At 42.1% G+C, this 20,722-nt stretch overlaps 1 long non-coding RNA gene across 1 annotated transcript in view; it reads left to right on the forward strand.

Annotated features, from left to right (window-relative positions):
- LOC102015483 overlaps positions 1-1,834 on the forward strand; it is a 14,352-nt gene extending 12,518 nt beyond the window's left edge. Inside the window, exon 5 of the long non-coding RNA XR_001232610.1 lies at positions 1,456-1,834. This is a non-coding gene — a long non-coding RNA (uncharacterized LOC102015483). The remainder of the gene's footprint in view (positions 1-1,455) is intronic.
- The last annotated feature ends 18,888 nt before the right edge of the window (positions 1,835-20,722 follow it).

Below are 20,722 nucleotides of genomic sequence, written 5' to 3' on the forward strand. Positions count from 1 at the left end.
ACACTCTTTGATACCCTTTGTTTACTGGTTGAGCCCTATTTCCTTTACTTTCATATGCGTGGTATTTAGTACTTACAGATGGGAATTTAGAATGATGTTTGTATTTTCTGATTTTGCACACATGTGTCTAGGGAGTAGACACAGAGAGATTTCATTACACCTCTCTTAATGACTAGATATTTATTAGCTAGATTAATTAACACATTTATATATTCTTAGCTGCATATTTATGTGTTGTCAATGATTTAGTAATTTCATGGGAGACATCAGAATCATTCATTAAGGTGCATCATTACTCTCTTGGAAAACAAAAATAATTCTAAACTGCTACTCTTGGAAAACCATGCTAAATTAGAGCACATGCATCATAAGAGTTAGGGGCAACTAGCAAATTAGGAGCTACACAGTTTATTTCTGTGTCACCCCTAAAATTTCCACATCATGTGTGGAAGGAATGACATTGGATATCTCAAAACTCTCAGCTCTCAAAATCATGGACCATGGTAATAAATCTGCACTTTTAAGAGGCAAAAAGAAAACGGGCACCATTAGGACCATAATTGTGGACCTCAGCAAAAGATAGCCTGGCTGAACTGACACAACAGAGTCCAATGCAAACCCTGGTTTTATTCCCACGTGAATTCATTATACATCAGACAGAGTTTCCGTAACTCATAACACTCTCAAATCTTTCACTTAGAGAGCAGGAGCCAGGATTATTTCTGACCTATTGACTGACAGATATCCACCCTGGACTGACTATAATTCATTAAAACCATTGTGTGTGTTTTTCTGTATGTCATCACTTTATTGAGCCCCACATGTTCATTGCTAGTTCTGAGGCTAGGAGGTTAAACTGATGATATTGCAGAATTTATCCAACCTTCCTGAAAGTTATTCTCCGCGACCTCAGGCTTGACTCTTGGAGGTGAACCTCAGGCAGGGGCATTTTCAGCACATTCTGCCTTCGAGAAGCAGCAGCAGCAACCTGCTAGCATGGGATCTCGGAGCATCATGAATTCCATCCGCTTACCCGCTGTTGCCAACAGGCAGGTTTTGATGTGTCTGTTAGCAGAGCTCCCTGGAAGCTGCCTTCACTTCTCATTTTTGTCACGGTGAAGTGAGTGATATTCTCAGCACCATCCACCCTCTGAGGTGTGGGGTGTGAGCGCTGGACCAGCCGGCGTGGTACATGCGGGTATCCTTGGGAAGCAGGCCTATGTATCTGTGAGGTGCGGCTGGGCTTCCTCAGTCTCATTCTCCTGATCGCCCCGGATTGCAGCCTGAGTCCCCCTCTTCTGTGGCTCCCTTTAGGGTGACGTTGGTGCATGGAGATAATGACACAGAATTTTTTTTCCCTAAAAATCATTGTTGCTCAAAGATGTACTAAGCATTTTTAAGACCTCATCATATAAATGATTATCCCGATACATCTATTCTTTTCTTGTTCAACAGAATCCTTAGACATCATCCAGCCCTCAACAAACTCAGAATGTTCAAAGGATTTCTGTTATCCATCAGCTCGGCAACAAGCATTTTGAAGTTCTTACTCTGCAAAGCTTGTGCATGAGTCTATCCAAGCCTGTTCCGGAGATGCAAGGCCAAGGTGGATTACACTGTGCTTTCTTCTGATTATATTCTCCTGTCCCCCCATGAAGAAAGACTAGGTTAAAATTAACTGCTAGTTAAAAGTGTAGTATAGAGACCATGTGCAGCCTGCTGTGAAGGAGACGGTGGAGGAGGGCTCGCCTGTAAAACTTGACACGTGGCTTTGGGCTTTATGGAGAATAAAGGAAGGGTGGTTTCAGATTGATCCATAAAACTTGAGCGGTCAGTGCCCCGAGGAGTCTCTGCCTTTCCCTTCACTGTGTGGTGTCTGGGTCATGGTCAGGGACTCAGCAGCAACTCCCCCAAGTAGTGGGGAAGCAAGGGAGGTGGGCACAGAACCTGCTTGGGCACCGGGTCAGGATGGGAAGCCATGCCAGTCAAGGCCACAGCAACACACAGGGCTCCAGGCTCCGGGGGACTGGATGCGGGAGGTGAGGCTGGCATGGGGACAAGGAGGTGGCCCTGCAAGGACGGATCCAGGTCTGTTTCTTCTGCCCCTGGGTCCCAAGGTTCTCACAGCAGACCCTCAACTTATAGACTCCACTGTGATCCTTCTGGCCAGTCCTAGTGAAGGCTGCAGTGCATCCACAGCCGCTGCCTCTGTAGAGCATTGTCACCGTTACAGACCTGGACCAGCGGCCCCCCACACCTGCTGGGCTCCTATTGCTGCTCTTTTCCCACCGCTCAGGCTCAGGTTGGTTGTTTCTCCAGCACAGTGTGCACTGGGACTTTTCCAAGCTTATCTCTTGCCTACTCCCTTCCTTTTTACGACTAGCATCCCGCTATCACCAGCTCCCTCAGGGACTCACAGCTGTACCTGACTTTGGATTATCTTCCCTCCTCTCTCGGGTGGAAATGTTTACTTCTGGCATCAGCATGTTGATGCTGGGATCCTACACAGATCTGTCTCCACAGTACATGGCTCTCCGAATTTGGGGAGAGCAGTGTCCCTCAGGGGCCTCACTGGGAGCCTACTCGAGGGCAATTGTCATTTGCACCATGCCTAAGTACGGTAGTGGGCTGAACACCATCTGAAAGAGCTTGGCATTGTTCTTCACTTGTTTCTTGTGGTTGAAAAGAATCTGCTACAGCTCCATCATTTCCCACCCCTAACTCTGCTTCTCGGAAAACCACCATGGATTGTTCCTAAATATAATTATCAAATAACAAGACAGCCTGTGTATGTAGCAACCAGCCCATTGGCCAATCTCAACGGACTACCTCTGGTTTTAAGATCAGACTTTTCTAGGGATGTAGGTTAGTCATGAGTTTAATATGTAATCTCCACTTTGCAAAGACAGAAACCAACTCACAGAGCAGAGAGGGTACCTGAGTTACTCAAGGTCTCACTGCTAGCAAGAAGCCAGCCCTCCCTCTGCACCAGTGTGCTTTGCTGCTTCCCTGGAACTGGGAGACATGTGGGGTTTACAGAATATCCAGAGGCAAACTTGGGGGCACTTTTAGAACAATTTGCATAACAAATTACTCTTAAACTGGAAGTGCTGCTAAGTGGTTAATTTAGGCTTGAATACCTCCACCATGCACACCTGTGCACACACATGTGCAGGAGCACACACACAATCTGACACAGACATGGGCAAGTGCTTAACTATCAGCACGTGAATGATCAACTTAGGCAAGAGTGTTGGAATGAAAATCAAATGTTGCAAAATAGAGATCAGCACAGCACCTGGTGTATCGTAGATGTTCAGTAATGTGCTCTCCCTAATTTCTATTAATACACCACATGCCAGCCTTATGAATGAAGATTCCGTCTCCCCAAATCTCTCTGGGGATGCAGCAGCTCACCGTGAGGATGTGGGCCAGGCAGAATGCTGCCTCGTCGTTGTGCTCTTGCCTTTGGAATTCCCATGCTCCCCCCATGGGTAAAATGCATGCTTGACTTTTGTGTCTTTCAACATCACAGCCATGTTGGGGAGGAAAACAAAATAATTTGCAAGTTAAAGCCCTATGAAACTGAATATGTTAATGAAATGCTGGGAGGGTTCCTTAAAATCATATTCTGTTTCATAGTACTACCTCAGACATGCCTTAGAAATACACCATTTTAAAGTAGCTTTTATCAACAAGAAATAGCGTGTCTGATAAGGTCATGAAATTCTTTTCAAGTGCATAAGAATAATCTCTCTCTGTCTCTGTCTCTGTCTCTCTCTCTTCCCTGTCTCTTGTTGTCTATTGTTGTCTGCATGTCTCATCTGCCCTGGGCCAGCTTCAAGGGTGTGGTGTGTGTGGCCACGTAGGGTCCCTCACTTGGAAAGTGGAAGACCCTTGTGCTTTCTTTGCTGTCGCTATTTTGAAATTCTTAATAACTTATGAGCAAGGGGCCCTGCGTTTTCCTTTTGCCCTGGGACCCACAAAGCCTGTGGTTCTCCTGTAGTGAGAACTCGCTCATGCTGTAAAATTGATTCACTGGAGGGGCAACTTCTCCACAAGGGATAGAAACTCCCACGAAGGAGTTAGGTAGAGGAGAATCAGCACACTTCCAATAATGATGATCCTTACAGTTTCCAGATGCAGACCCTTCTATCCTGGTGAAGTGACTTAGTAAAAACTAAGTGAGATTTATTTGGGGGGGGAAACAGTGTCAGAAGCACGTGGCCCCGCCAGGAAGCAGAGCCATCCGCCACAGACAGCCACTTCTGGGAGCTGCTGCTAGGAGCCGTCTCCCACCTTCAGCCACCCGTGCCGGGCCCTGGATGGTGGAAAACAGTGACCCGGGGCTGTGCCTCTCTGCGCCCCTTGTCCTGGCAGCACTGCCTGTGCACCTCTGTCCAGCGAACTTCCACCACCAACGAGGGCTGCCTTGTTTCATTGCGACTCACTCCAGACAGCTTCATCACAATACTACATAATTCGTGTGCCCTGAAGCTACCCCTTTAAATCGCACAATTCAGTGGCATTTGAATCTTCACAGAGTTGTGGCACATCACACAACCATCACCACAGTCTGTGTTAGACATTTTTCAACACCCCCGAAAGAAATCTCATGCCCTTTACCCTCACTACCCTCCCCTCTCCCACCCCGGCAACCACCAATCTCCTTTCTGTCTCTGTCGATGCCCCTATTTTATGTATCTTGTTTACACGGAGTCGCACAACATGTGCCCTTCGGGGTTTGGTCTACTTCAGTAGCACAATGTCTTCAAGGTCCATCCACATTGTAGCACCCATCATAACTCCACTGTTGGTCAGGGCCATATAATATTTCATTTTATGGTGTGCAGCCCTGTGATTTTAATGGGTATCTCGAGACGCCTGTGGTGGGAACTAAACTGCTGATCCAGCAGTGTTGGGGGTTGGGCCCCAGTGTGAGGAGTCTGGAGTCGTGAAGAGATCTGTGTCACTGCATGGAGCTGGGGTCATCAGCATGGGAACATGTTCCTTATAAAGGTCGTGTTGGAGTGCCTTTCACCTCTCATGCTGTCTTACCTTCTGACACAGTCTCATGGGGCAGGAAGGCCATCGTGAGCTACTGACCCCGTTACCCTGGGCCTTCCAGCATTCAGAACCATGAACCCATACAGTTCTGTTCATTATGAACCCCCCAGTCCCAGCTATTCTATCAGAGTATCAAGAAATAGACTAGGACATTCCACATTTCACTTCTCCAGTCACCAGTTGATGGGCATTTAGGTTGACTCCAGATTAGGGTGATTATGAATAATGCTGTTACGAGCACTCATGTTTACAGTTTTGTGTGGGTACACGCTTTCATTTTCTTGTGTACATATCTACAAGTGGAATTTTCAGGTCAGGTGGTAAGCCAGTCATTTTTCTACAGAACCGCACCCCCTATCAGGATCACTCAAACCAAATGAGATCTTAAATATGACTATCCCTAAAGCTCCAAATTACATTTGTAAAATCTTTTATATTTAGATTCTAAAACCTTTATATTTAGATTCAAAACTTTTATATTTAGTTTCAAACCAGACTTACTGGAACAGCCATAGCATAAATGGTTTTATAATTAAGTAAACAAAACCCAGAATAGGTAACATCCTTCTGCCCTCTAGCACAGTGAGAGCAGATAATCCAGGAATTTTGCTCTCCTTCTGCCAAAAATTGCATTTGGCATTTGCTCCGAATCATACTATCTGCTGAGGCACTTTGGAAGGTCTGGCCCAGGAGATATTTGTAGAAAAACATGTCTCAAATGAACCAGGTTCCCATGCATGTGCCTAAGGCCCCAGAGTAGAAGGAGGAACCAATCACACAGAAAAAGCGCTGGAGGTGAGAGGTCACCTTGAATAGCACAAATGCTGCAAAGGCCCCTACTTCACAGCACACTCAAATTTCCTTGTTGTTTTGGGGAAAGGCACCTTCAAGTTCAGCAGCTATGTGAAGGCTTAAATTAGTGTCTCTCACCAGTCCCTGGGTCACACCTGGGCTGTGTCTGAGCAGCAGACCCTGCAGGACCTGGGGAGCCACATGGTGGGCCGAGGAACATCTTCCAGAGCCCTGAGCCATTCAAGGACCTCAATTTGCTGCCCCCAATTTGACTCCATCCTTGGCAAAATAAAGCTTATAAAGCCCAAAGAAACCACATCTAATAGACCCAGGGAAGTTGGGGGAGTGAGGGGGAAGACATGAATGCCTGAACCCCATTCTTCTCTTGAAGAATCAACCAATCTCACCTGGTCTTTCAATTCAGTGAAGGTCCACAAGCTTAATTAACTGGGGCCTATTCAAAAGCTGGGTGGCTTCATGGAGCAGTGGAAATCCAGTGTCAGATCAGAAATCACGAATAATTGAAAATAAAATTTAGAAGTATGCTAGTACTAGGTAGAGTGTATGCTTAGCATGCAAGAGGCCCGGGGTTGGGCTCAATTCGTAGCACCAGAAATAACAAACAAACAACCCTGGGCTCTTGGAAAACATCAGAAGCGGATCTGACTTATGTATTTTCTATTCTATGGAAAAAAGGCAAAACAAAACATCATTACAAAAGAGCGGGAGAATAACAATTGTTAATACATTGCATATTTTTATCTTTTAAAGTAGGTATTTGGAGTACAAGACATTGGCCTAATTTTCTCCAATGGATGTTAGCACAAACCTTCCTTTTCAATGAACTAGGAGACACTAATAGTATAACTGACTTGCTCTTAGTTTTCCTTTTCCCTTCCCTCCTTTCCCATCTCCCCCATTATAGTTCTCCTTTCCCTTTAAACAATTTCTTCCCGCCTCACAGTATCTATTGTCCATTTTAGACCTTATTCACTCAAAAAGCTACAGGAGAAAGCATTACAGAGGTCCTTTCCCGTCATTCCTCCAGGTTTCCCCAACACCACACAATGGCCCTCTAGATCCCCTTTGTTCTGGCACCCCTCGTCTCTGTCTGTCCAATTTACCCACAGAGGAGGCTCTCTTTTTTCTCTCCCTTTCCTACCCTGTGGGCTGGGGGTTTTAATCAGGTGGATACTGCTTCTCACAAGTCACCAGGGATCGTGTGAAACCCAGATTCCAATTCAGGACATGGAGCAGCCCAAGAACCCATGGTTTGCCGCACTCTGAGGGCAGCGGGCAAGGCCTCTTGGCTTCTGCTGCTTCACTTTCTCCTCTCCATTGTCTCTCAAGTCAGTAACACAGGCTGTTTGATAGAACACGTGTTCCCCTCTCATTCTCAGTTTTGTCATGTGTAATAGCAATCACCATGAAGCCTTCTTGTGGAAGGCTGGATTGGAAACTAAATTCAGTAATAACATACAGAAGACCTGCACAGTGTTTGACACACAGAAGAGGCTAAATAAATATTAGTTGATTTTATTCCATCTTCCTGCATTTCATCTGGAGCCAGGCAGGCAATTTTCATAAAAGCAATAGATATGAGGCATTAATAATTGATATTAGTAGATATCCACAAACCAGACATTTGCCTGTAAAATCACTATTAAAACAGAAGCATGAACTATATAATAAATCACTGTGGAAAGTGTTATCAAACCGACTTAGAAACTACATCTACAGGGGATGGTTTCATTTTTTGAGCCCAGGCCACCTAAAAGAACTGAGGTTGCAATTTCAAAGAACCAGAAGGAAAAGGGTCTCTCACCAACATTTCTTTCACCATCAAACATTAAAGTACCAGAGATTAAGCTAAGAGGGTTAGGGGAATAACATAGTGGTAGAGCGCTTGCCCGGCCGGTGTTAGGCCCTGGGTTCAATCCCTAGTACTGCAAAAAGAAAACCAAGGACTAAGCTAGGAAAAGTCAGATGTTACCCCATGGCTTCCAGCCCCCTCTGCCTGAAAGTGAGTCCGTCAAGTAACAGAGCTCTGGCTCACTCTTATCTCCAGAATGGGCCAGTGACCACGAACGCCTGGCTCTGTCCAAGGGAGGATGTACTCTGACCCCTGTATTAAGCTTCCTCAGGACAGAAAACTGCAAGACCTCGGAGACACCCGTCTGATTCTCTAATTTCAATGAGATACTGAGGAGCATGATTCTTACAGTATCTGATAGAATGCAGAGAACTGAGCCAGCATCATTTCTAAACAAAGAGCGACTTTTCATAAGAAAGTGGCAAACGTTAGACACTCTCATTTCTCTGTGCACGTCATGCTGTCCATCTTCTGGGAAAGAGGCAGAGATCATGGTGTAACTCCCTCAGAACAATAGACAATTGTCACAGTCTATTAATTCCATCTGCTTTTGATGGGAAGGAAAGATGGTTACATGGTGAAGTCAGAGGGTCTCGGGTACAGATAGGGAATTTCCTGAGGGTCTCCGGCACCAAGCACTGGTGTATAATTAGAAGCATGATGAAAATAAGAGAAGCAGTGCCAGTGTTGGCTGGGTTATCAAGGTTTCAGTCTTGCAAGTGCTGTGGCTGAGATCTGAGCCCCACTCCAAGCTCTATGTTTTCTTCCTAAGCTAGTGGGGCTGAGAGCTTCAGCACAGACTGGAGAATGACAGGCGCAGAGATCCGGGAGTCCCTGGCTTCAAATCAGGCTGTGATGGCGCTGGGTCTCTGCCTGATGTATTCCACCCATGATCAAGCAACTCAGAAATTGGAGGGGACAATGTTTCTTGATAATTCTTAGGTTGCTTGATCATTCCTAAATTATCGGGGCTTTTTGTTGTTATTTTATTTTTACTATTTAAAAATGTGTATGATTTGGAGGCACCATTTAGACAATTTTACCCTTCACGGGATCATCCTGGGAAGCATGCTTGAATTAGAAGCCAGGACTCCTAACTAACTTGATGCTCATAAGATCTTGGGATGCAGTTCAGACTTTTGAGGTAGTCTTTACTGGTATTCTCCAACAGGTGCTGTGTGGAATAAATCTTAGGCAAAAATAAGGATTATAGTATTGATCAAATAAACGTGGTAAACACAGAGTTAAGTTTAATTTTGTGGCAGGACTTCTCGAAGTTGGTAATATGCTACTCTACAACAGGGATCTCCAAAAAGAGACTATAAGTATACAGTTTCCTGAAAGAATTTTATCACAGAGCCCTTCTCTGCTGCCCCAGATTAAACTCCCCCCCATCTCCCAGATTTTAGGAGCAGCTCCAGGAATGTCTGTGACATGAACACATTTTGGGAAATGATGGTCTAAATAATATCTGAATTTTAACTAATTTTATGCAACAAATAGTTATTTGAAAATGTTGCTGAGGGACTTAAAAAAGAAAAGGTTATTGGATCCTTGGATCCTATTTTTCAAGTTGCCAACCTAGATAGTCAAAGAAACTTCCCACTTGCATGTGAAAGTTTCATTCCTCTCAACCTTTTCATTGACATCATGTGAATTTGATGTTTATTATAAAAGCATGATTGAATCCAACACTTGCATATATTGTATGTAACAGTCATTTGCACCTGAAACTAATTATTCAGACCCTGGAGACTACTCTATTAATTAGCTGATCAGGGATACATTTACGTGATTTACACATTAACTCAAAATATACTTGATCAAATGTTTTAGGCTGCTTAAGGAATCCATCAGATTGATTTTTCAAGGGACATATACAGAGAGTGCTGAAGCTCATAATATGCCATCTTGATGGATTTCAGACATAGAAGAGTCTGCCAAGGGTAATTTCCAGTGAAAGAAATTATGAGTTACCAATTTTCTCTAGAATTTGGGGTCCATCCTTAGAGGGAATATCATTGTCAGTGCAGGAAGACCTACTCACAAACAAGCTATTACAGTAACCCGAGCAGTGATGACTAACCATCTATTCATTTTAATTTCTTGGGTAATTGGTTCCATCTATTAGCAGTCAGCCACATATTTAAAAGACTTTTCTCCACGCAAATCTTTCCTCTTGGGTGTAATGGTCAACTAATCCAGTAGGCAGAGATTTTGCCACATCTTATATCAGTGATTTCAGGCACTTCTGGGATTGGCTGTAAATACTTCCCCAAACAAGATCCACCCAGAGACTCCTGCTATTTTCTGCCAAAAATTGTCCCACAAAGGTGGACAGTTTGCATTTAGTTCTCTTTTGTTATACTGTGCAGGTTGATATGAGTTACATAGCTGAATTCATGATATCCTGGGAATATTGCAGAGATCAGTTTAATATACCATTTTGGAAGGACTGGAGTTGATCAATCTATTTTACAGTTGGCAGTAAAAATGGTCCTTTCAGAGATGAGAGCGTGATAATGATTTTTATGTGCCTTTCACATTTCAAACTTGGATTTAGTTGGACTACAAAATATTTACATTTTTCACAACCAACAAATTGTTGACTTTACAGATCGAATGTAAAGAGACTCCCAGCTCCATTTCAGTTTTCAAAAATGTCCCAAATGCCCGCCTTTTTTTTGTAGCACCAGCACTGCCTTCTGATAACCTACATTTTGGAAAAACAAACCAATGTGATCCATTTACCAGCTGAAGCTAAAATGTACTACCATGACTTAATTTATATCATTCTTGCAAGGATAACAAAAATCTGCTCCAAACAGACAAAAAGCATCATTCTGTAGTTCCCTGAAGCTGGAATTGTACTGCATTCATTTGAAAGGCATGTGATTTATGTAAAGCACACTTTATGGGCTCAAACACGTATCTCCTGGGACCACCTTCTCCAATTGTAAAACATAGTCAAAGGAATAAAATGAGCAAGGATTTATTGCCTGTAAGATAAGAGTGAGGGAATAAAATATTTTATTTCATCCTTGAAGGTTGTTTCATTCAATGAAGTTAACAGGCTTATAAGAACTTTTTGTTTTAAATTGTTAAAAAATTAAATACAAAAAGTTTCAAACACAGAAAATAAGTACAATAGTTTCTATATATGAATTAAAAGTAAGCTTATATTTTGCAATTTTTCTTCTGCTATGCTCTTTTAAAAGAATCATCATGACAAAGTCCCATTCATTCCCTAATTCTCTCTCCAAAGGTAACTTTTTACCTGAAGGCCATGTCTGCTAGTCCAATGCATATTCTGAAGTCTTACTATGTATGTATGCATGTATGGACAGATAGGTGTATGAAAAAACCCCTAACGACATGTACTTTTGTCTTCATACTTAGCAATTTTTTTTTATTTTAAAGAGAAAAATGTTAACAAAACAGCACTGAAGACAAAAACAGCACAAAAACAACAAAAACAATACATGACCTCAAACCAGAATGATAGGCATTAACAATGTTTGCTATATTACACACTGTTATCTTCAAAGAAGCTGCTCAGTACACCAGATGTAAGAATGTAAGATTGATCAAACAAAGACAATAACAAGCAATAAAAAAAATGGAAACATACAGAGCTTCACCATACAAGATGGTAGGAATCCAATAATGGTTCTTATACTGCATATTACTGTCTTCAAATCAGTCACTTTGATTACCAGATACAAGCATGCAAAATTGGTCAAGAAGAAAGAAAATTTTAAGTATTAACTTTTCCTTTCAATAAATCACAGACATTAGCAATACACCTATCCCAGCTATCCTTGTATACACATATAAATCTTGTTTTTCATTTTAAAGAGAAGAGAAAAAAACAAAATAACAAAAACAAATACATAAACAAAACAGCACAGAAAACAATAAAAATGGTAGAGAATTTCAAAACAAAGTGATAGGATATTAACAATGGTTGTTATATTAAACAGTGTTATCTTCAGAGCAGTTGCTCAGATAACCAGATATAGGCACATAAGATTGATCAAACAATTGCACATTAACTGTTCCTTTCAACAAACCAACAGGTATTAGTAGTACAATTATCCTAGCTATCCTGTGTATGCAGATACATATTTTTTTCTCTTCCTTCTTTCTTTTTCCTCTTCCCTCTTCATCCTAGCTGCACCTTCTTATCTGAGTAGTTTCCTACCCTTTCACAATATGTATTGTATGTACCCTTCCAATTTTTTTTACTTTTTCAGGTTCTTATAGTAGAGAGGCAATATGATGTTTACACATATGAGTCTGATTTGTTTCATTTATGAGTATGGTTTCTAGTTGCATCCATTTACTTATAAAAGCCTGAGTTTATCTTTCTTCATAGCTGGGTAATTCTCCATTGTATGAAAATACCACACCTTTTTTATCCATTCCTCAGTTGATGGACATTTGGGTTGTTTCCAAGATTTAGCTTTTACAAATTGTGCTACTATAAACATGGGTGCACATATAGCTGTGGTATGGTGTTTTCAATTCTTCTGGAGAAATACCCAGGAGAATAGCTGGGTCAAATGGGACCTCTAATCCTAGTTTACTGAGGAATCTCCAGACTGGTTTCCACAGTGGTTGCACTAGTCTACACTCCCACCAACAGTGGAGAAGGGTTTCTTTTTCCCCTCCAGCCCCTTCAGCATTTGTTATTGGTTTATTTCTTGATGATAGCCATTCTTTTGGGGGTCAGAGGGAATCTCAGTGTTGTTTTAATTTGCATTTCTTGAATGACTAGAGATGCTGAATATTTTTTCATGTATTTCTTTGCCATTTGTATTTCTTCACATGAGAAGTGTGTATTCATCTCAGATGCCCATTTTTGGATTGGGTCTTTGAATTTTGGGGGCCTGATTTTTTTAATTCTTTATATGTTCTAGACAGGAGTCATTTGTCTGAGGGACAGTTGGCTAAAATTTTTTCCCAATTTGTGGGTTTTCTTTTTACCCTGTTGGTGATTTCTTTTGATGTGCAAAAAGTGTTCAATAAGATAAGATCCCAGTTGCTAATTCTTTAAAGTATGTCTCATGCAGTTTGGTTTTTGTTCATGAACTCTCTGCCTACCTGTACGTCTTCAAGACTTCCACCTAATTTCTCTTCCAGTAGATCTAGTGCTTCTGTTTTAATATTTAGACCTTTAATCCTTTTTGAATTTATTTTGGTGCATGGTGACAGGCATGAGTCTAGCTTTAGTCTTTGGCATGTGGAAATCCAGTTTTTCCAGCACCACTCATTAAAGAGGCTATGTTTCTTCCAGTGAACATGTTTGGCCCCTTTGTCAAAGATAAGGTGGCTGAGTGTCTTTGTGGTTGTATCTGCATCTTCTAATCTGTTCCACTGATCTTCAGGTCTGTTTCTTTTTTCTTGCCAATACCATGCTGATTTTATTACAGTAGGTTTGTATTATAATTTCAAATCAGGGATTGTGATACCTTCTGCCTTGCTTTTGTTGCCCAGGATTGCTTTTGCTATTCTGGGTCTCTTCTGGTTCCACATGAATTTTAGGAATATTTTCTCTAGATCTGTGAGGTATATCAAAGGTATTTTCATCAGAATTGCATTAAATCTGTATAACAATTTGGAGAGTATAGCCATTTTCACAAAGTTGATTCTACCTATTCATAAGCAAGGAATATCTTTCCATGTTTTGAAATCTTCTTTGATCTCTCTTTTCAGAGTACTATAATTTTTACTGTATAGATATTTTACTTTTGTTAGATTGACTCCTAAGTATGTCAACTTTTTGGATGCTATTGTGAAAAGTATGGTTTCCTTTATTTTTCTCTCAGTATTTTTGTTGTTTTCATATAGAAATGCTATTGATTTTGAGTGTTGACTTTGTATCTAGCTATGCTACTGAATTTGTTGATTAATTCTAGGAATCTTTTGGTGGAGTTTTTGGGGTCTTCTATATAGACCACCATGTCATCTGCGAATAATGATAATTTCACTTCTTCCTTTGCTATCCTTATTCCTTTTGTTTCTCTCTCTTGTCTAATTGCTCTGGCTAGTGTTTCCAGAACTATGTTGAATAAGAATGGTAACAGTGGACATCTTAGCGAATATGTTTAACAACTTTCTTGAGATGCAATTTATGTAATGTAACATTTGTTGATGTAGAGTGCTCAGAACCATTTTAATGCTTGTCCTTATGTCCAGAGGTAATCAAAGCCATGACCACAGTCAATATTTTAATTCAATGAGAAAGAAACTTCATAGTGGTATGTAATGGCACACACCTATAATGTCAGCACCCTGAGAAGACTGAGGGAGGAAGATCTTCAGTTCAAGCCCAGCCTGGGCTACTTAGTGACCTACATCAAAAAAAGAAAGGAAGGAAGAAGGAGGAAAGGAAGAAAGAGAGAGAGAGAAAGAAAGAAAAAGAAAGAAAGAAAGAAAGAAAGAAAGAAAGAAAGAAAGAAAGAAAGAAAGAAAGAAAGACTGAGATGTAGTAATGTAACTCCATGCAAAGTCTCTGGGTTCCATCCCCAGCATCACAGACAAAGAGAAAGAAATAGAAAAAAAAAGCAAAGAAGAAAGAAACCTCATGCGCTTTGTCTCTCACATCTCGTTCATCCATCACCCTTACCCCAGTCATAAGTTACCACTAATGTACTATCCATTTCCACGTATATGTATATTCTGGAATCTTGAGATGCATTCTTGTGACTAGCATCTTGAGCTTGGCGTGATGCTTCAAGGTGTGTCCATGCTGTAACAGCCCTTTACATGGGTGACCCACAGTTTGTTTACCCATCCATCTGTTGATGGACGTGTGACTTGTTTCCACCTCCTGGCTCCTGTGAATGTGCTGCTGTCAACATTTCTGTTCGTACAGTTGTGTGGACAGATGTCTTCTTTCTCTTGAGCACACGCCTAGGACACAGCGTTGGTTTTGATGCAAGTGGTTCCGATTCACTGAACTGTCCCACGGTGCTTCACCGTACTCTCAAACCTCGCTTTATTTACCTTTTCTCCTGGACAAGCCGGGGTTCTGCTCTTTTTGCTTTTGGTTGCAATGCTGAGGAGAGGTGTTTTTCCGTATTTGTGTGTGTGCACATGGGGTCTCCCAGGAAAGACTTCTTGCCCTGGAGGCTGAGCGTGGCTGGAAGTTTTCTAGTAACTGCCAAATTGCTCACCGGCATTGCAGTCAAAGCCCCTCACCAGCCAGACATAAGCCTTCTTGTCTCTCCAGTCTCCCCAAGCTGTGCCCTATCTGTCAGCACTTTTGCCATGGAGGCACATGGAGGGGAGCTTCGTTAACTTCTTTACTCTGCCTTTCTCTGGTTATTAGTGAAGTTGGTCTCCTTTCGTATGCTTACTGGACATTCCCCTTTCTTCTGCACTGAACGGCAGAATTTCATAGTTCTTGTCTATTTCCTACTAGGTTAAAGTGTTCTCCTATTAATCTGCATTAAGCCTTATAGACAGATACTCTTATGTCTGTTTTAAAAACAAGATTGCAAATATCTCTCCTTGGTTGAGCACATTTTTTGTCCACTTTAAAAAAAATGCCTTTATCATACATTGTTTAAAATTTTTAATATCAAACTTATCTATGCTTCTTTCCTTTATGGCATATATTTTGCATCTTAGCCTAAAAATTCTGTCCCACAACAATATTAGTCTTAGGGAAAGTCTGAAATGCCAAGTTGCTTTTTATTTAAGTCTTCACACTCATTTGGAATTACGTATGTGTGGATTTTTATGGAATTAATTAAAAGTCTAATGTTACCTATAAAATAATCAATTTCTTTCATTGTCCTAGCATTGCCTATTAAATACATTAACTTTTTTGTATTGTCTTAAAATGCCACTTTTGTCTTGAAGTACCATTGTGTGGGGAAGGGAGAGAGAGAGAGAGAGGAGGGGGGATTTCTGGGCTCTGTCTTCTGCTGTATTTGTGTACCACTGTGCCAATATCGCATTATTTGCTTTAGCTTTATGGCAGATCTTGTTATCTGAGGTGGTAAATTCTTCTTCCTTTCCCTCTTCTTTCTTCTTCAGCTTCAAAATAATCTGGGCTATTCGTTGTCTCATTCTTCATATATATATGTATATATATATATACACACACATATATATATGGTATTTAGGAAGCTCATCAACATTAGTAGTGTACACTTACTAAACTACATGAAAAAGTCTCCCAGTGTTTATGTTAATTGTACTGAAGGTATAGATTCAGTGGGAGGAAGTCATTAGCTTTAGTCTTTGTTGAGAAAAGTATACAGCCTAAAATTCAAAGGGTAATGACTAAAAAACATTAGACTTGGAATATACAATTTCTGAAAAGGTACAAAAAAGTAAACAATTTTGTTACAAAAAAGTAACAAAGGTACAGTAAACAATTTGGTAAATGGACATCTTTACACTCATATATGACTGTTTTAACCCCGTGCTATTGTATTTACTATTTTATTACCACCTCCACCTTGCCAACCCTACAAATGATCAAATAAAATACCATTATGAAGTAAAAGAGGCAAGGAAAAATATTGTAAATTAGAGGAACAAATATCCCAAAAGAAAAAAAGTCCAAGGTATCAATAATCATAACTATAAATGAACCAAATGTTCTGGTTAGAAGTTAGAGACCCTCAGGAGGAAACCGAGAAGTCCACCTACCGGCTGTCTGCAAATGCTACCCTCCATGTGGAAATGGGGGCTGCATCCAGGCTTCCAGACAGCACAAGGTACAGACAGGCTGATGACTGTCCTGCTTTGCACAGAGCAGAGGAGACCCCTGAAGCCAAGGCTTCCAGACTTGAACAGGGACATCCTGGCAAATGGGAGGATGAGCCACCCTAAGTAGAGATTGCCTCTCAAATCCCAAGCAGAGACAGACAGCTGTTAAGTCATGGTCCTGCCCACAATGACATCTTCACGTCGTCTCTTCCACAGAGGCAGCAGCACTTGCAGATACCCCATTTTACCACAGAACAGCGCTCCGGGCCCTGCAGCCCGCCCGCACATAGTGCTTCCAACTTCTCTTCAGGCGGCTCTTACCTGTGCTTTCCTTGTGCATCCATTTTATTTTGTTGCGTTTTTGCAGCATTGTCCAAGTCTTTGCAGCCAGGGGACCATCACTTTCTCTTCTTCTGCCATCGTGCTCCTGAGGGAACTCCAGCCACAGCGAGATGTCACCAGCCTGCAAGGCTTGGGACAAGGCAGCTGGTGAGACCATGAAATACAGCCAGTTCTGAGCCATTCGGGAGGATGGAGCACAGGGATTCACCAGACAGTAGACTTGGTGATTCACCATTCCTATAAATTATTTTTAAAGCTCTGCTGTGTGTTAGAAAATGTAATTATTGTTTAGTGAAACAAATACAAGAAATTCTTCTTTAGGGCTTTGGCAGCCAAGAAAAATCACACAGACAGTTTGGCATGGGATGCAGGAGAGATGGGATATGTATATTATCAGACCTGGTTGTTCTGGGCTCCCCCTTCTCTATGAGGATGGACATGACTCCCTCAGGCTGGTCACCCCTTGCGGGGAGTGGTGTCCACATCCTGAAATGCTGGTGGATGGGGAAAATGTGACCAGAGATGGAGAAGACCAACACACAGTCCTTAGAGTGTAGAAAAATCCCTTTTCTGGGCAAGACCAATACCTGGTTGTTTAGAATACTTAGACTTTGGCTTCTGTCCACACAGAGGGACCAGAGTTACCCAGTGGAGCAGAAGCAATATTTCGCTGTTCTAGAAATTTTAAAGAAAGGAAAAGAAGTCTTGAAAACACAGTAATTTCTGAGAAAATAGTTTTGCTGAAGCCTCAGAGATTTCAGTGAGAGATAGTAAATTTAGAGGAATATATGGGGTTTTTTGGTTCTACTCTTGATCATTCTACATACTCTTATACATTGCTTGAATGTGTAAGCACTGAAGACAAACATGTAAACCATAAACATTGCTTATCATCGCCCCCACATTTGGAGGAGAAAACCACACACTTCGAGATGGCGTGCACTACTAGGTATTCAGGAGGTGAGTTGGCTACTGACATCTGGGACAGTCATCTTGCACATTTGAAGGACAGCTTGTCACAGAGAGGGCCATAGACTAGCATAAAGATGAAAGAACCCAGGTCTAGATGCACCAGAGTTGGTTTACTAAGCCACTCAACACTAGGACTCCTTGTTATATAAGATCATCAACATCCTTTCTGTTGAAGCCAGATGAATAAAGATGTGTGTTTTGGTTACTTTTCTCTTTCTGCTGAGACAAAATATCTGATGCCTGGAATTAAGAAGGAAAGGTTCATTTTATTCGCAGTTTGTGGAGGTTTCAGCCCATACTCCACTGGCTCCACGGCAGAGTGGCACATGGCAGAGGGCAACAGTTCATGGCTGCAGGAGACAGCAAAGTCTTTGGGGAGACATCCAAACACAAACCATAACATTGTGTTATGGTTTATATCCCAAGTCATCTTAACTGGTACAACAGTGAACTATGAAAGGCTTGACCTAGTCCCTGCTGTTCTGGCCTATGTATGAATTGTGGGCCTGAATATGTCAGGATTCCAGATGACATCTCTCTTCCCAGACCCTCTAGGAGTGGGGGAGGAAGAGGAGAGGTGAGAAGGCTGTAAGGTCTGACATTAGGGCTATTTCTAGGATTCTAGCTGAGGCACAACTCAATTACCCATTTCAACAGACCCTTCCAACTCTGCTGGGGGTGCCTACTGGCTGAAAGCCCAATGTTCAGGCTGCTGTGGTTTAATTAGTAATAGGGATCTTGCCTGCCTCAGAAGTACAGAATCCCTCTTTTTTTCCCCTTTCTCTTGAGATACAAACCCTGTCCAAGATGCTTTGCTCTGCAGGGAGGAAGGCAGGTTGCAGAAAATGTGTTTATTTGGCACTTTTAATGTGGAACACTATGGGAATCTAACGGGTTGAGCTCTGTGTTTTACAATTGCACAAGGGCAGGAGACCCTACCCCTTTTCCTGAATGAATAGAAGCACTCTCTGCAGCTAACTGCCAGCAGAGTAATTTAAACTTTCATTTTGTTCCGTTGGTGGCCAACCATCCTAGGCTCCCAGCTGGGACACTCTGGGGACACCTGAGGCAGGTCTTTGGGTTTGGAGCGGTGCGGCAGGGCAGGTGTTGATGGAAGACCAAGGACTTACTCGGGATTTCTCCCCTAGGAAACTCATGCTCTGAAAGTGAGTGCCAAACCAGAAAACTACCGGGACAGAACAAGATGCCTGCCCCTCCTTCCCACCCTTGCTCCACCTGGTCTGATTGCGCCCATAGAGAGCAACTGCTAGCAGGGAATGCAGAGGTGCCCCTCTGTCTCAGTTTGACTGCGTTTAGTTTTACAGAAACATAAAGACTCATCTTTATGTTGGAGGTGAGGTAGGAAAGAAATAGTCAGATTGCAGCCAGGAATTGTCTACAGAGACTCAGAAAATGCCGTGCCACCTTACTGCCGCTGCTGTCACCCAACTGTGGTCGCAGACACACCCAGGCTTCTGACCTACGGGACTCTGGCTCTCTGGAAAGAGCAAGGAGAGCGTGGGGGAGTGAGTTTCCCATCGGTTATGAATTTCCTCCACCCATAACCGGACAGACTCCACGGGGAGGAAAGTAGGAAAGGGGCTCTGATGCTTTCTGGGTCCTGCTTTTATTTTTGTTGGCATTTGTCACCTGCCCTGCACTTCAGGCACCACTAGCTGGACTCCAACAAAATAGTTGGGAATTAGAAATCAAACAAAAAGACAATCACCAAGAAATCAGATTTAAATCTGCAGTGTCGAAAGTTGCTTTGTTAGAAAAATAAAAGCGTTAAGAAACATTTTTCTTCTAAGGCTCCTAAATAGTTGTTTGCTGGCGCACACAGGTCTGGGGCTGTTTGCAGTGAGTCACGTACAGTCCTTGGCATGTGGAAACAAGCTGTATTTACTTGGGTTTCAAAGCTCTTGCAAGTCTGAAAACGGGGACAATTCCTTGCTCCAATCTGGAAGAATGGAGGCTTTCCTTGTCAATTGTCAAGGTTCAATATAATACAAACCTGACTTTGGTTGAATCCCAAGCACCACACCCACGTGAAGGAAATGAGGAGAGGAATGTAGCACAGGCGACACTGCCAGTGCAGGAAAAATTGCGGTGCACGTCACACTGTCACTTTACAAAGTGACTTTTTAAAATAAAATAAATAATTAAATAAATAAGCCCCGAAAAACTCCAGGGGCACATTAATGCCTCAACCTGGAGCAATAAAGCTGTGTTAGAAACACTTGCCATTAGCTGCCACCTGCTGCTGGCAATTGGGCATAATCTTTATGTCCCCTTGACAGTCTTGCTTTATGGCTTGGGCCCTGGATGAAGCGAAGTCCGCATCTTGGGCACAACATTTAGGGGTGAGGATCCTTTGCTTAGCTCTACACTTCTCAGGACTCTGAGTTCAGTGACTGACGTTCGCTGTTCTGTTCAGGGCTTTTAAGATTGCGGATTGAATTAGAGAAGGTTTGCCGAATGTGTTTCCTTGCCTGTTTGGTATACACTGGTCTTGTCAGCATTTTCTGTGCAGGACAGAAGTAAGGTGTGCTCACTGCCCTGGCTAGAGCTCTAGATTTAGGAAAATAAGAAAGCAACTTTCTTCTGTTCTGGAAAATGAAGAGAGCTCTCTGTCTGATTTGAATTCTACCAGTGCACCTGCATTTATCTCCCATTTGAACTTGTACTTTTGAACTATGTAATAAATATAATCTTTGTTCACACCAAGAATAAACTTGTTGCCATTTTATAATACTGTAGATCAAGAAATCCCTAAAACACACAAGCAAGAAAAATGTCAGAGTCAGTAACATGTGTCTTGACAATTTGGTGAAGAACTGTCATGCAGATAAAAATATGGAACAAATGAAAATGCTATGAACACTCTGAGTGTGCTAGATCCACTATTTTATACTCTGAGATGTGATCTTTCGGCATAGGAGGAGG

The sequence above is a fragment of the Chinchilla lanigera genome, unplaced genomic scaffold (genome assembly GCF_000276665.1).
Source record: "Chinchilla lanigera isolate Chin_1 unplaced genomic scaffold, ChiLan1.0 scaffold00008, whole genome shotgun sequence".
Lineage (NCBI taxonomy): Eukaryota > Metazoa > Chordata > Mammalia > Rodentia > Chinchillidae > Chinchilla > Chinchilla lanigera.